Here is a 16,114-nt window from a genome sequence, read left to right on the forward strand (position 1 = left end):
TATTATAGTCCTCAATATTAATAAAAATATTTCGATTGAATAAATATATATATATATATATATATATATATATATATATATATATATATATATATATATATATATATATATATATACATATATATATACGTATATGTATTTGTATTATGTACACGTATACGTATACGAGTCCAACCCTTATGGGTGGGCACCCAGCTTTCGACGGCCGGATGGGCGGGACCTCACCCCCGTGAGCGCTAAATTTTTTATTGGAGTTGCATTAGTATTTCTCTAGTTGGCTGGTCTTCATTGCTTTGCATTGCATGGATGCGTATCATCCTTGTCACAACACAACCCCCCTTATCTCCGAGAGGTATATATGTTGCCTCAGTCGAAGCCTTGGCCACCGGTTCCTCTCAGGGTCGATCCCTTTTGCCCTTCTTGCATTATTACTCTATGCTTTGTTCGTCATCAATATTGCCTCGCGCCTTTCCTAGTAAATTTATATATATTATATGTTTGTAATTTGTATCACTATATAACAAAAATGTTCTATGAATTTTTGAAATGTTTTTAAATGCATTCCATAAATATTATATAAATACATGTAAAATTATTATCGATCTCTGCTAAACTTTTCAAAGTATGCCGATACGATGCAATTTCCTGATAATAACCATTATTGCAGCACAGGTTAAAACAAAAACTACCACAATCGTATTTTCGTGCGATTTATTTATATTGTCTTTATTCTTGTGACTAGGCTCATGCACGCGCGAATGTATGTGTGTAAAAATTGGAATATGTGACGCTCACTGCTTTAGATGAAGAAAAGTCATCAAAAAAAGTTATCATAAAAAGTCAAGACTTCTCTTGAAAAAAGAACTGTAATATGTATTTATATTGATGAACTAAAAAGCTGTATATGCGAAAAAGCTCTCAGTTGAAAGCTCGCCGCGTTATGAAGTCCGTAACGATTTCGTACAACATGAGCGAAGTTCATCGTGCCAGAGACCCCATATTGTGCTAACGACTATGCGAGTCTAATTGGAATTAGGAAAGCTTATTCTAACGACCGAAGTTTACTGTGTTGGCGCAAGACATTTGCACGGAAAATTTCCGTTCACATTTTATACACATTTGACCGCTTACCGCATGCGAGCGCCCGTTTCCATATTTGTTTGGCGCTTTCGTGACACAAACATTAAATAACCATCAACGATGGAGACACTACATTGATATATTTGCGTTTGTATTCAAACACAATGAGGACAGTAGGACATTAATCTATGTTTGACTCTTGGATAATTTATTGCATGATATTGGACGTTAAATAACAATATATGGACGGACTTTATCAATCAATCGATACTAACTTTTAATAAAAAAAATGTAATAAGTATAAAATAAAAATGAAAATCAAACAAACAAAAACGTTAAGTGAAGTTCATTTTTAGACAATTTTTTAAACAAAATTTGACGAAACAATATTGAACTTGGATTTTGCTTATAAAAGAATAGATTTAATTTATTATATTAGGATTTTCATATTGATCTCATTGTATAAGTCTTAAAAATATAAAAATCCTAAAATAAAAAACGATAATATAACATTATATATAAATGCTTACAAAATTTCTCAACTTTATAAAAGACAAAAAACTGTTCTAGATATATTTTTGCGGCCTTTCTCATTCATTTTAAAAGAAAAGTTTTTAGCTGTACATCTACGTACATAATCTTGAGAAAAATTGTGAATTTAAACTTATTTCGCAAAGGTAATTTTCGTGATAATGAGGTTTTAAGATAATAGTTTTGTAAAAAAAAATTCATAAAACATGTTATTAGTAAAATTGGTAGAAGCAAAGTAGAATTTTAAAATCAATATCGTCAAGTTATTAGTAATTTACTTACACTTATAAAAGCTGTCAATATAAGACGAAATAAAATTTACTTATATATTTTATATCATAATTACCTAAAATATAATCGACAGTATTTGCTATATAAGCATTAAAATGAATCTTACTAACAATATCAAATAATTTTAATGCTAACATCAATGATTATATTAATCGTAAAAAATCTAGCACAATAGATTTTTTTATTATATGTTTTAGGTTTTTTATATTTTTTAATAGCATATTATTTTAGACATACTGAAATATGTAAATATAAACGTTATATTGTGGAATTAAGTAACAAGGAATTTATTCGTAAAAAAATAAGGGAGACTATATATATGTAGCATGTTTAATGCTGCAATAATTATACTCTTTGTTGTCTTAAATATTCATTTTATGTGACTGTTGTAGTTTTATATGATTTAATTAATTTCTGTATATTAAAATGTTTTTATTTTTATGAAGATTTACGGCATACATTCGTAACTATTAGGTTCCATGTTTGTTTTTATGTACTAATGTTCCTCTTTTTATGTACTAATATTAATTAATTTTGCACATTTTTTTTTGTAATACATGTTTAAATCTTAAATTGCTTCTAATTGTACTTAAAATATAATTATTATTTAATCATTTGTAAATATTTTTAATTTAATTTTAAATGTTTTCTATCTAAGATCTATTATGATCGAAAAATATTGAAGTAGAAAATCATTCTCTAACTAGATATGAATATTGCTTTCTCAGAAAATATTATACATTTCATTTTTCGAGATTATTGAGCAAAAAATATCAGACGATCGTCACGAAGAATTGATTTTACTTAACATACTCATACACATCGTATTTATTTACAGTTGACTACTTTAAACATTCCGCCTGCTTGCTTTACATCTTATGTTTCAATCCGTCTTTAGGTATGGATTACTTATGTCTAAATACTTTTATACGCTTCAACGAACTGCGCGATATTTTTATATATGCGAAATCGATTCACCTTGACCTTACGATAAGGTCCCAGCTATGTATTCTAGTTATTCAAACATGAGAGATGAGGATTCTGTATCAGCATGAATGACGTAATCGGTCCAAATCCGATTAATTCCCATCAACACACATGTCACTACGGTAAAATTTTATGTTAGATTCGAAAATGTATATTTTTAGTCATTTTACTTTAGCAAGAATAATAATTATTTAATATGCATTATAAACGTAATATACTGGCAATAAGATAAATTAAATAATATTTTTTGTTTCATCAACTATAAAATAGTAAAAGATAAGAAAACCTAAAATGTCATGATTTATCAAAATTAAAATTATAATATATACTAATTTCGATATCTCAAATGTTTTATAAATAATATAAAAATGGTGTTAATGTGAAATTAGTATCAAAGTCAATAATTTTTTGCCATAAAAGTTCATATAGTTAATCAATCAAGGCATGTTGAAGTTTGTTTTAAATTGCTAATAATACCACATTACCTTAAATAAAATGTAATAAAAGCTAAGAAAACGTAATATGTCTCAAAATATTTTAAATAAATAACGATTCGGATTTAGGGAGAAATTTATTTGTTGGTGGCTAAATATGACAATAAAATTGATCGAAGATATGGATTTAAAGACACTTTTAAAATAGTATATAGATGTTTATTGTTAAATAAATTAAAGATAATACGAAATATAAATGTTAAATCAATTTAATAGATGCGATTTTTGAAAAAGTATCATCGATACTTTTTGCATTTTTGGCTCACTTTTAAATTGATAGGTTTCTGGGATGAAGAATGTTTTTTTAGTTGTATCAATGATAAATTTCGTATCATAAAGGTATATCTTGTAATTTGTAATGTGTTGATATGGTTATATATTTTAAAGATCAGAAATAATAGCATAAGCTTAGACTTGTTTTTGGGACTTGGTGTAGGGATCGAAATATCGGTAGTACCAACATATTTTTGTACGATATGCGCGAAGGGATTAAATCGGCAGATATCCTACGTTTTAAAAGTTTGTAACCAAATTTATGCACATGCATAAAAATCTAAATGTTAAGATGTTAAGTTATGAATATTGGCAACAAAGCAAGCTAATGAAATTGTCGGTAAAAAAAATATAAAGACAGGTTGCAAAACTTAAAAATAAAAAAAAACCTCCTATCCAATATTACGTTATTAAGCCATAAACATCAGCAGGACATCTCTATTTTGTCAAACAAGCAAAAAGTTTGCAAAAACGTATTTTTAGAATATATATGCCATCCAGCATGATTCGGTCCTAAATCAAAAAAATACAAATTTCATTATGTTTGTTGTATGGAATGCATTACATTAGTATTCCAAACCTAGACGGATAAAATTGGTTTCAAACACCACGATATGTTGTATCTTTAGCCAACGTTTACAACTGGATTAATTGGTTTTTGAAGTAAATTTAGGAGAGGCCATGAATATAAATAGTACGCGTATACTTCACTTTCCCTGACACTACCACTTAACATTTATAATTAAAACATTCACTTAAGATTTGAGGATATTAAAACTTCAAGAGTTCTCCGACTTAGAATCGCGTAGATCGTACGGACTTAGACTAAGAGAAGGCTGACCCAACTTCCATTCGTCCTACGAATATCGCATAAACCACCGATTCTCTCCTTGCATATCTTGGTCCAACTCAAGGTACAAAATCCAGAGTTAAACCTGCTTTAGAGATTACTAGAGCTTTAAAATAAAATAAAACAAACAACTTTATATTACAACAAAAGCTTCGATACAATGCTAAGATAGAAACTTTTTACAAAGAAGCATACTTAAATATATAACTATTGTAACTTAACTTGCGACATTTTAGATGGTTCTAAAGAATTATGTGGGAATTGTACTATTTGTTAACTAATTTTAAGTTTTTTATACCATGTGACTTTTAATATAACAGTTTGCTTACTTTGCATCTACAATTCATTGTTTAAACTTCTCCGTGAATATTTATCGAGGCGTTCTAAAAATACAATGACCTTAGCGAGATCAGGGCGGTAACGTCAAAAGGGATTCCGCCCCGGGCGTCACGATCGACGGGCCGCCACTAATCGCCGTCAACATAAATTTGCTTGGGCACTTGTAGTCTGTCAGAATTTAGAATTTCATTATCAATTAATTATCCGACCAACGTAGGCAGCTATTCGCCCGCGGCTGCTACATGCACCGCCATAATTTATCAGTGTACTACCACCCTATCCTACCCCATCTCCGCGTCAGTTTGCGCACCCCGAATTATGCATACCGTTACTGAGGTATCTACCAACTACATCCAGTTTATCTACTCTGAGAGCAATTATTCGTACGTGTTTTAGTCAACGCGTTGGTTGTGTGCAAACAGGCAAATTGGAGATCTTGGACTAGACAGAATCATGAATTGGAATTAGCATTTTCAAAACATATCAAAGGGTTTAAGCATTTACTATCGATAGCTCAAATTAAATATATGATGTATTATATATAATTAGAATACGTAAAATCACTTAAATATAATAAATAAATATATTATTAACTCTAAATATAGAAATATATAACCGCAAGATCTATCCGTCGACTCTACTATTCCAGACTCCTAGTCAAACTTTCCAAACTCGGTTTATTAAAGAAAGGCTTTCGGTAATCCTTTTTCACACGCGAAGTTGATCTTAGGCTTGAGCTACTAAGAAAAGGCTTATTAATGTTTAAACTTTTCAATACGTCCGCTTCTAAACCGCACTGCACTAAACTTTCGACAATATTCGAGTACAGGTCTTCGATATGACATAAAAGATTCCTGAGGAAAAAAAGAGCGAACATAAACGGCCGTGACATCTTCCATAAGGTCTAACTTTTGTATCGTAATATAACTTTTTTTCATAACTCTTTTCGTAAGAAGTTCTGATTAAACCAGAAATAGATTATACGTAAATCGTTTCAGCGGCAGGCTTAGATATCTTGATTATATGCTCAACAACCGTGATCTTTACAAATTTACCAAGCATCGCTGGATACGGCGCAAAATTCTAGTAAAACGGTAACCACTACTAACAAATGGGTCGGCTCTAACGAAAGCTGAACTAATTAAGTTATAATTTTCATGCGTATAATAGTTACATGACCTATTACAATAACAAGACCACAAAATCTGCTATGTGGGTTTACATAAAGATACTATTTATGTCTGAATATATGTATATAAATACGGACATTAATATAAGTTTGTTACATAAAGCACTAATTGCAATATTATAATTGATTTATATTAATAAATAATTTATCATTTAGTATACTTTAATTACTTTTTATTTCAATTTAAACAATGTAAATTAATTATATTTTTTTTATTAAATATAGCGTTCAAATTATTTTGACATTTAGCAATCAATACATTAAAAAATATTATATCGTGAGACAGTATCAATACTAATGCATAGCCTATAATATGGATATAATAAAACAATACATAAACACAATCTCACCTCTTTATTTATTTATTAATTTATTTACATATAATAAAAATAAATTAATAATTATGTAGTGATATGATGTATGTATTATTTATTAACTTAAATTTATTTGATAAAAGTTGCATAAATTCATTAAAAATATTTTTTTTAATAAATTAATATATTAATAAAATAATAAATTATTATTGCAATTGCAATAATAATTTATTAATCATTAAAGGTTTTAAATGCAATTAATTTTAATAAATTTCTGCCAAACTTAACAGAAAATGCTTGAGGGATGTGACTTTAGCATTAATAAGTACATGAAAGTAGATACATTAACAAAAGGTTAATACACGCTATTAAGCTATTTGATCAAATCTTGAATATTTTTGAACCGATGTATAATTTATTAATGTTTTATAAAAAAATAATAATAATAGTTCACTTAAGAGATTGACATGTATTTAACAAAGTTCATGTGTTTATTATTTTTAAAATACAAATTTATATAGTTTTGATATATTATTCTTATGCAATTTTTTTCTGTCACTACAATTTATATAGTTATTATTATATGTACAAGAGGTTCTACAATACTAACTTTGTCTGCGTCTAAAAAACACATCTTTCACTCAAAATCGGGTAAGATTCTGGATTCCGAGCATTATAGCTAGATAAAGGTCGATGTGAAGAGGGAAGCAGCTGTTTTTTTGGTCTTCTTCAATATCTGCCAACGTAAACAGTAACTCAAGCAAACGTAACTTTAGTTTAAATAGCTTTAGCCCTAGAATTTAAAAATTTTGTATTTTTTTATTCTAAATAACAATATATTGCTTTATTTATTTATCATACCATTTCAATAAAAAAACAAATTCTTTTATAAGTCTACGAAAATTCAGCCACATAGAGTTGCTTTAAGCTCGATTAAGTATTTTAAACTAAAAAACTCATACAACAATTTCAACATTTGCGGGTTTCTGTTTTTTTCAGACTGTCTGTTTAAAACGGGCTACAAATAAAAAAAAAACAGAATTCTTTCTAAATTTATAAGTTATTAGTATTATATTTTACATGTATTTTAAACGTAAAAACTAATAAAAAAGACTCAAAAATTGTGGAAGTCAATAAATTTTGCTTATTTTTTATGAGAAAACAATTTTCACTGTCAATTTACTCAAAAACTCGTATAAAAGGCTAAAATTTTTGGATTCAAATTTGTTTTTATATTTTCTGATATTGAAGATAAAATTTTAGTGTTAGAATTCTTAGTGTTAGAAGTTGCGCCTTTTACGATTATTTTGAGATATCATATAAAATATAAAAAATTTATACAAAATTAATATTTTTATTGAAACAGTTTATAAAATTAATAAAAATTTGAAATTTAAGAAAAAAGAAGCCAGGTGCCTATTTTAGGTTGAAATAAAAATTTCATTTGAGCTCACGATTTTTTAACCTCTTATATGAATTTTTAGGCTATTTTATTTTTAGATTAACTATAGCTTGTTTTGTACGGAGTTTTTCTTACAAAAATATAGATTGTTTCAGACGATAAATCAAAAAGCAATTATTTTTTTAACTAGATTTTTTTTAGTATTTAACATATATTTTTTGACACATTACGTTTTATGAACTAACAAAAAGCTTACAATTTATGAACTTTAAAATATTTTTGATTTTTAATACATTTATAGTCTGTTTTTAGAAAAGAAGCAAAAATCATTATCAAAAATAAAAATTAAAAAAAGTACTTTCTTTAAAAAGTGTAAGTTCATAGTGCGTCTCAATCAATAAAATTGGCTCGAGAAATCGATGATTTAATTAAATTTATCTCCCAAACTAGAATTTATATTTTTGCTTTAGTAGTTGATCAGCACTAGTTTTAACCTCATAATTTGATTGAGAGACTGAAAGTCGTTAGAAAAAAATGATGATCAAAAAATTTTGCAAAGCTACGTCACAAAATATTTAAAAAAACCTATATTATAACTTTTAAAATATATATATTTGTATAAACAAATATGTATATATATATATTTATAGTAAATTATAACACAAAAACAAGTTAATTAATTTTTGCCTTTTTTAGCTGATTTTAGCGGCAATTTTCTTAAGGCGATTTTATATGATTTCTCTCTTTTTATTAATGTAAGATTTTTATAGCACATGTATCAGAATAGTAGAATTAATGTGATATTATTAATATATTTTTACCTAAAAGCACAGGTAGGCAATTAATACTTAGGGTCATCGATTTCTCGTTTATAATACACCTAAAGCGTTATACATTAATCGAGGAAAATCAAAGTATAAGAAGTTTTTTCCAAGATTTGCCTTTTAATTAACCATAGAAAAATCACACTAGTTGATTTTTCTGTGTATTATATATGTTGCGAATGAAGCTTAACATTTGAAAAATTGTAGATGTGTATTTAACTTATGTATCATTGTTATTTCGCCGAGTAAAGCATATTTAAACATATTGTGCCAGAACCAGCGCGTTAATCAGTGTGTTTCAAAGGTGTGTACTGTTTGTATTATATTAGGTATATTATTGGCTTAGTAAGGGTATATTACTTAAAGATACGTTCTTTGTTGATTTTTTTTATTGTTTTTCATAAAATCATAGTTTTTATTTGCTTAATAATTATAAAGCAAAAGCTTCATATTGCTCAATGAAATTGATCCCAATGTAATTGAGTTATATTAGTCCCATCATAAGGATACGTATAGACGAGCGTTCATACTATTTCACGAAAGCTTTTATCGTATCTCTTGTTAATTTCGCCTTTTTCGTAATGCGTACACGCCCGTGCGAGCAGATATAAAAAGGTAAGTACACACTAAGTTATAGGAATATGTGCCAGTACCTGCCTAATAATTTATGACGAATATTGCTTGGGCTGGCGGAGAAATTTGATATCAAACGAGCACTTCGCCTCGTTTGATTGCATTATTCTTAACACACTCGATATTACGAATACGTAAGGATTCTAACCTCATTCCTCATCAACTCGATTGATTATATTTTATTTTACGTGGAAGTATATGCTCTATGTTTGTTTGTGCTAGAATAGCAAATATTTCAACTGAATAATATTGACTTGTTTATATAGGATGATTCAGTAAAAAATTGACATTGAAACTCTTTGGAAAAACATTGAAAAAATTTAGATGAAAAGTATATGCTGCAGAATTGTCAAAAGTTTTGGGTTGGCAATTTTCAGACAAGACGCGTCAAAACTTTTTGTGCAGAAAATATATTTTTTGTTCAATAATTTTATATTAATTTGTAAAAAAGCATACATACTCATGAGAAAGCGTCGTTATAGAAGCTTAAAAAAATAAATACATTAATTACCATGGCACAAAAAAATGCACTGTACTCGTCAATACAAAACAGTTGAATATTTTTATTAAATTGAGAGTTATATTTATTTTTACAAGAGCAGTTCTTAAAAGGTAACTGAAACTAATTATACATAATTTGATTTACTTACTCATTTTGTATTTTAATTTTAAATTTAATTTGACATAGTGTTGTTTTCCCTGGATGTGGAATTGACAAAACTTTTTGTTTATACAAATTGTATTAGCGCTGTCGGCGCACGAATGTAAAATTTTGAAAATTTACAAAACGCAAACATTTACAATTGCCTTTGATATTGTCGTGCGATATCACAATTGTCCATGCACAAACACACATATATTTGCGTTATGTTCGCGAAACGGTCGCGCAAAGCTCGAATCAGCAATATGCGATTTAACATGGTCGTTCAAAGCTCGCTTTCGGGTCAGCGCGACAGGAAAATGTACCTACGTTTTCATTTCGAAAAGCGATAAACGATATCAGAGGGCTCTCTGTTGTTGAATATAACTCAAAATAAATTTTAAATACTTACATATATTTTTAAATGAATAAAAAACAGGAATTAGCAATAGGTAAGACTCAATACTAACACAATTTCAAAAAAAAATGCATTTGGTATCAAGGAATTAATACCAGAAATTAATTAATTATTAACTATTTAAAACGGCTTAAACTGTAATAACTAAAGAGTATTCAAAATATTTTAACAAGTGTTGTTTAAAAAAACAGTAAAAAAATAAAACGAAAACCATTACTTATAAATGTAGCATGGTAGTTCGAATTTAATTCTTTAGCAATTTTATTGTATATGCCGTCAGAGAGATTAAACATAATATTTTTTTTTTTTTAATATACATTTTGGGATATAGTGACTTAATAATAAAATAATAATAATCTAAATGTATGATATTTATATATCAATTTGAATATATGAAATAAATAACAGCAACACGAAACACAGGACGTTTAAATCATTCGGATTTATGTCCGACCGATGCATCATACATCCTAATTTGAGAATTCCCAGAGGTAGCATAAAATTCCTGTAAATACGCGGTTGAGAAATAAAGGTGTGACGATGCATCTGAAAATATTAAATACGTATTTTATTTTAAACCGTATACATTTTATGGCACTTTTTTTTTTTTATTTTTTGAGCTGAGAAATAGTAAATGTTTATAGACTATTCTATTGTAATAAAATTATAAAGATTCAATTTTAATCCAACATATATAAAATAAAAAAATCTATATCAATTTATATTTGGTTAATTTAAAGTACTTTAAGCAACTATTTGCTGTTTATAATTTTTTTGCTGTTTTTAGGTAAGCTTTATATATCACTAAAATAAAACAACATGATTTAGAAAATGTTATGTACCTATTTATTGTCATTTTAAAATCTTGATACATTTTCATTAAAAGCAATGTTGTGGATGTTTCAAAACTTATCAGTTGAGCTACCTTAATTAATATTGAAGATCATTGTCAAATAATTGCATAATTGCAGGTGACCTAGAATTCACAGTGGTACTTGAAAATCATGTGTCCTAATTGGTTGATACGTATCTTCAATGCAATGTCCCTGGTATTTTAATGGGAGTCAGGTTCAAGTATTGCCTTAGGCTTGTTATGGTTAAGCATCACTGCGATTTTCTCTTAATTATTGTTAATACATTTCCATGGTTGACTGGTTTCATTTAGCACCAATTGCAAATGTTTTGAGTGGTTTGTAATGCGTTATAACTTTTATAAAAAAATAAATATTGTTAATGTTTAAAATCTTATGGATCTTGACGTGTTATGCTATTAGTAGCATAAATATTTTTCTATGCACGTGCATTAGTCAAAACATATGTCAATTTGCCACCACGACTCATCAGCTCAATAGGTTAACAGAGCACATCTCTGCTAATTTTAACATGAAAAAATCAACGGGACTCTTATTGTTAGATGTGGAAAAAGCGTTTGATACTGTGTGGCATGATGGGTTGATTTACAAACTCCACAAATATAAAACCCCTAACTATCTGCCACACTTGTTACGCTCCTACCTTGATCGTCGAAGTTATGTTGTTTCAGTAAATAATGAACAATCGATACCGCGTAATATCCCAGCTGGTGTTCCTCAGGGGAGTTTACTTGGACCGTTCCTTTTCATTTTGTACACAAATGATATACCTATTTTAAAAAATACTTGTCTTTCAATGTATGCCGATGATACGGCGATAATGAGTAGCTCTTACGGTCTTAAGCCTATTTCAATAAAATTGCAAAAATCCTTAACTCTCTTAAGTAATTATTTCAAAAAGTGGAAAATAAAAATAAATCAGGAAAAAACGGAGGCTATAATTTTTACAACTCGAAAACAACTTTTGCCCCCGACTATTATAAGCGAGCAGGGAAAGTGTATAGAATGGAAGGCGAGCGCTAAGTTCCTCGGAATTCACCTGGACTCCAAGCTTAAATTTAATAAACATATAACCGAACTTAAATCTAAAGGGCTCGCAGCCATTGCGGCGTTAAAACCAATTTTTAATCGAAAAAGTGCGCTAAATACTAAAAATAAAATTCTATTATATAAGCAATTAATCAGACCGGCAATGACTTACGCCTGCCCAGTGTGGAGTAATACGTGTAATACTAACTTTTCTAAGCTACAAGTTGTTACAAAGCTATAAAAATAATTTATAATACACCTTTTTATACTAACCTCAAAAAACTTCATAATAAATATTTAATTCCAACTATTATAGAACATGTTCACCACCATACTAATAATTATTATAAAAAAATACCGCGAAATCATACTAACCCGTTAATCTCAAGAATCGGTGATTACGACAAAAACAAACTCAAATTTAAATATAAACACAAAATGCCAAAGCACATCTTGCTCTGACGCATAAATTTTATCTATTAATTTAACAGCTCCAGGTCCACGAGTTTTATATTAAAAATATATATTTATAATTTATAATTTTTTTTTTTTTTAAAGGTGTTTATGTACTTTGACCTAAACTTAACGTATTTTATGTTCTTTTATTATTCTTATTTTTGTAATTCCTCTTAATTTAGCTAATCAATCGTAAATTGTGATAATGGTAATTAACCAGCAACCAATGAAATGTAGATATATATGTTTATAAAAATGTATTATTTAATTATGTAATAAACAAAAATTAAAAAAAAAAAAAATTGCCACCAATTCTCTAAAGTGAACAGGGTAGTAATGTAGAATAAAAATCTATTGTTTAATACTTGGTTATGATATTATTAGGTAGATTTGTTGGTCATAACTTGGTATAAGATAATAAAAATAAAAATAAAAATATAATAAATTAAAAAGAATCTTATGTAGGTACAGGACACATCTGTCCTAGGTACAGGTACATATGGACTAGAAAATTGTAGAACTTTGCTCTAAACGGCTTGCCGTCATTGCGGCTCTTAGAAAAATATTTAAAAGAAAATGTGCGCTTACCACAAAAAATAAAATGTTAATATACACAAAATTAATCGTACTCATCTTGACGTAGGAATTTAGTTTTTACCTTAGTCCGCGCAATGTACTGAAGCAAAGTTCGACTAGATAAGAGTCGTAGTTGCTAATGGACCGAAGATCCTTAGTCTTATGCAACCACTGAAATAAATCTAGCTCCCCGTGGCACATATAAATAAAAAAAATTAAAATAAATACAGTGAATTTTACGTATATTTAAAAATCTGAAAAAGCTTAAAAAATCGACTATACTTGTTTTAAAATAATTTTACTATAAATTTTTTTAATACTTTGTCAAGTTTAATGTCTATGTATGATATCATACTTGATAATGATAAGTTTTTTTATTAATATTCAATTTTTTATGTTTGAGAAATCAAAACTTTACGCAATTTTACATTAAGGACATGAAACTGCATACTTTCCTCTTTAATATAAATATTTCAGTAAAGCAGTAACATGATTTTTATAAGTATTTATTATTATTTATGATTATTATTGCATTTAAAAGTTTTTTAAAAATAAATAATTCCGTAATTTCTTTCGTAGATGTGTCTCAAAAGTTTAATTTAAATTCTCTCTACAACAGGGAGTACTTTGCTTCTCTGAATTCCAAACAATAGAGCTATATTTGTGGATGCTATGAATTGGTGTGAACAGAGTGACACACGCTCCGCATAACGAAGTCGAGAATCTTCGAAGCCTTATTCCAAACTTAAGCGATATATATGAAACATAAATATTATGTTAAGTTTTGTATATACATACAAAAATTAAACACATACCTGTGTTTACGTAAAAATATTTTAACCTTCAGGTAACATTTATATTATTTTAAGCACCAATGGTATTAAGTGAAAAATCAATTGAAGGTAGACAACCATCCGTGTCGATCTAGACTAGATTTTCGATGTGTCAGGGGGGTGTCCGGGGTGTTTCAGGGGCGCCAGCGGCGCCGGTTCTCCCCTCACAGCGGCGGCGCGCTTCCCGCCGGCCGGACGTGTCGCGACGCTTGCCAGTGGCGCTCCGTGATCGCGACATACCTTTTCAAAACTTTGCCGAAATTATACGGTACTTTTGTGGTTCGAAGTGATAAACCAGTGAAGTATTAATCAAAGTGCGAACGACTTTTAATGTGAGTGTGTTTTTTAAAATTGATGTATACTGTGTTGAAATTGTTTAATATTAACCCACTTATATGGAAAACAGCTGAGATGTGACATCACAATAAATAGGTAAGTTTATTTAATTAGATTATATGTTATTAAAGAAATATTCCCATTATCTGGCAAGCGTTTATTATCTATTGACAAGTCTCGAAACAATTCATTTTTCATATTTGTTGTTGTACTAATCAAATATGTATAAATTACGTACACGTATGTGATGTTAATGCTATATGCTTTCTGTGATGTTTCGCATACGTGATTTGAATATAGAATCGTATTATGCGATTTTTCCAAATTAAATTACCCCTCTCTTTGCCTTCTTTACTAATGAATACCTCCGTAATTTGCCTCCGTAAATAGCAATTTGTCTATGTGAAAAAAGTTGTACTTACGCGTTTAAATAAAGACCTGTACCTACATAAGATTTTCTTAAATTTATTATATTTTAATTTTTATTATCTTATACCAAGTTATGACCAATAAATCTACCTAATAATATCATAACAAACTTTATATACAATAATTATAAATCAACACTATATGTAGTATACTAAAAAAATATTAACCTAAAATAAAAAGAATAGGTAAAATATTTATAAAAATATTTTACGTACTCATCTAATAATAAATAAATGGCAATAAAACATCAGATTTAAATATTTATCTAGATAAAAACAACGAAAAGGTTGCACAACGATCATGCAAATAGCATTTTATATAAATATAATTATTATATCTAATTGTTTGGCAATTTCAATAAATCTTATTCGAAACATATAAGTTTAAGATATATTATTATAGAATTAAAAGTACAGGCAAATATTTCCATATAATTATATATTTTTAAGAGCTTTGTATTTAAAGAAATACCATTTAATTTTCTGATATTTTGATATAAATCATTAAGATTTAGTAGAAATATATTCCTGAAACATCTTTGGACATTACAAACGTACACCAACCATCGATGCAAAAACAGGAATATTTGTGAATCAGTCTTTATTATGAGCGGTCAAACTCTTTATTAAATGTATCGAAAATTCAGGGGTTTTTATGTGTATTTATGAAGTTTAGATTTATATTCGATTTGTATGAAAAGTGACACTATCAAATTTTAGGTAATGTCAGATACCTAAAAATCATTTCGTTTTAATAATGCTGTAGGGTATTTCTAAACACAATTTTTTATTAGCGTTTATACAAATTTAATTTAGGTTTATTTTTATCTTTGAAACTTTAAATAAATATATTTATAATAAAGTTATAAATAACTAAAAATATAAATACGTAATATATATTCATTTAAATTGTAAGAAAATATTTTGTAAGTTTATAAAATGGTATACCCACAACTACAGGTCATAATTTTTATATAACGCATTTTAATTTAATTTTTTTTTATAAAATATTAACAAATAATATAAAGCATATTTTGTTTATAGTTTTTAGAATAAATAAATAAATCCTGTCTTTGAATATTCATATAAATATGTATATCTATTATACATCAATATATAATATTAACATTTAATTTTTTATTTCCTACTTTTATAAAATACAAAAAAAGTATAATCTTACGCACCACAAATAATAAGGTGAATTTAAAACTATATTTTTTAAGCAACGTTATTTTTACAAGCATCGTATATATATTAGAAATTCGATTATACCTTTTTATATATACAATATAATAATATGGTGTCATCCATTATTTATA

The 16,114-nt window shown here is 27.8% G+C and overlaps 1 protein-coding gene across 13 annotated transcripts in view; it reads left to right on the plus strand.

Annotated features, from left to right (window-relative positions):
• LOC148235052 (uncharacterized) overlaps nucleotides 1–16,114 on the plus strand; it is a 398,703-nt gene that overhangs the window by 122,477 nt on the left and 260,112 nt on the right. For 2 of the 13 annotated variants that reach the window (XM_088185411.1, XM_088185420.1), the window contains exons 1-2: nucleotides 14,198–14,363; nucleotides 14,438–14,463. The exons of 7 other annotated variants lie outside the window; for them this stretch is intronic. The gene's annotated coding sequence lies outside the window, so the exon portion shown is untranslated. Of the gene's footprint in view, nucleotides 1–14,195; nucleotides 14,464–16,114 lie in introns of those variants that run through there. 4 more of the 13 variants (XM_088185415.1, XM_088185408.1, XM_088185412.1 and 1 more) reach the window with 3 other exon arrangements.

This window comes from Plectrocnemia conspersa, unplaced genomic scaffold (genome assembly GCF_051122295.1).
Source record: "Plectrocnemia conspersa isolate PC_06_02 unplaced genomic scaffold, ASM5112229v1 ptg000005l, whole genome shotgun sequence".
NCBI lineage: Eukaryota > Metazoa > Arthropoda > Insecta > Trichoptera > Polycentropodidae > Plectrocnemia > Plectrocnemia conspersa.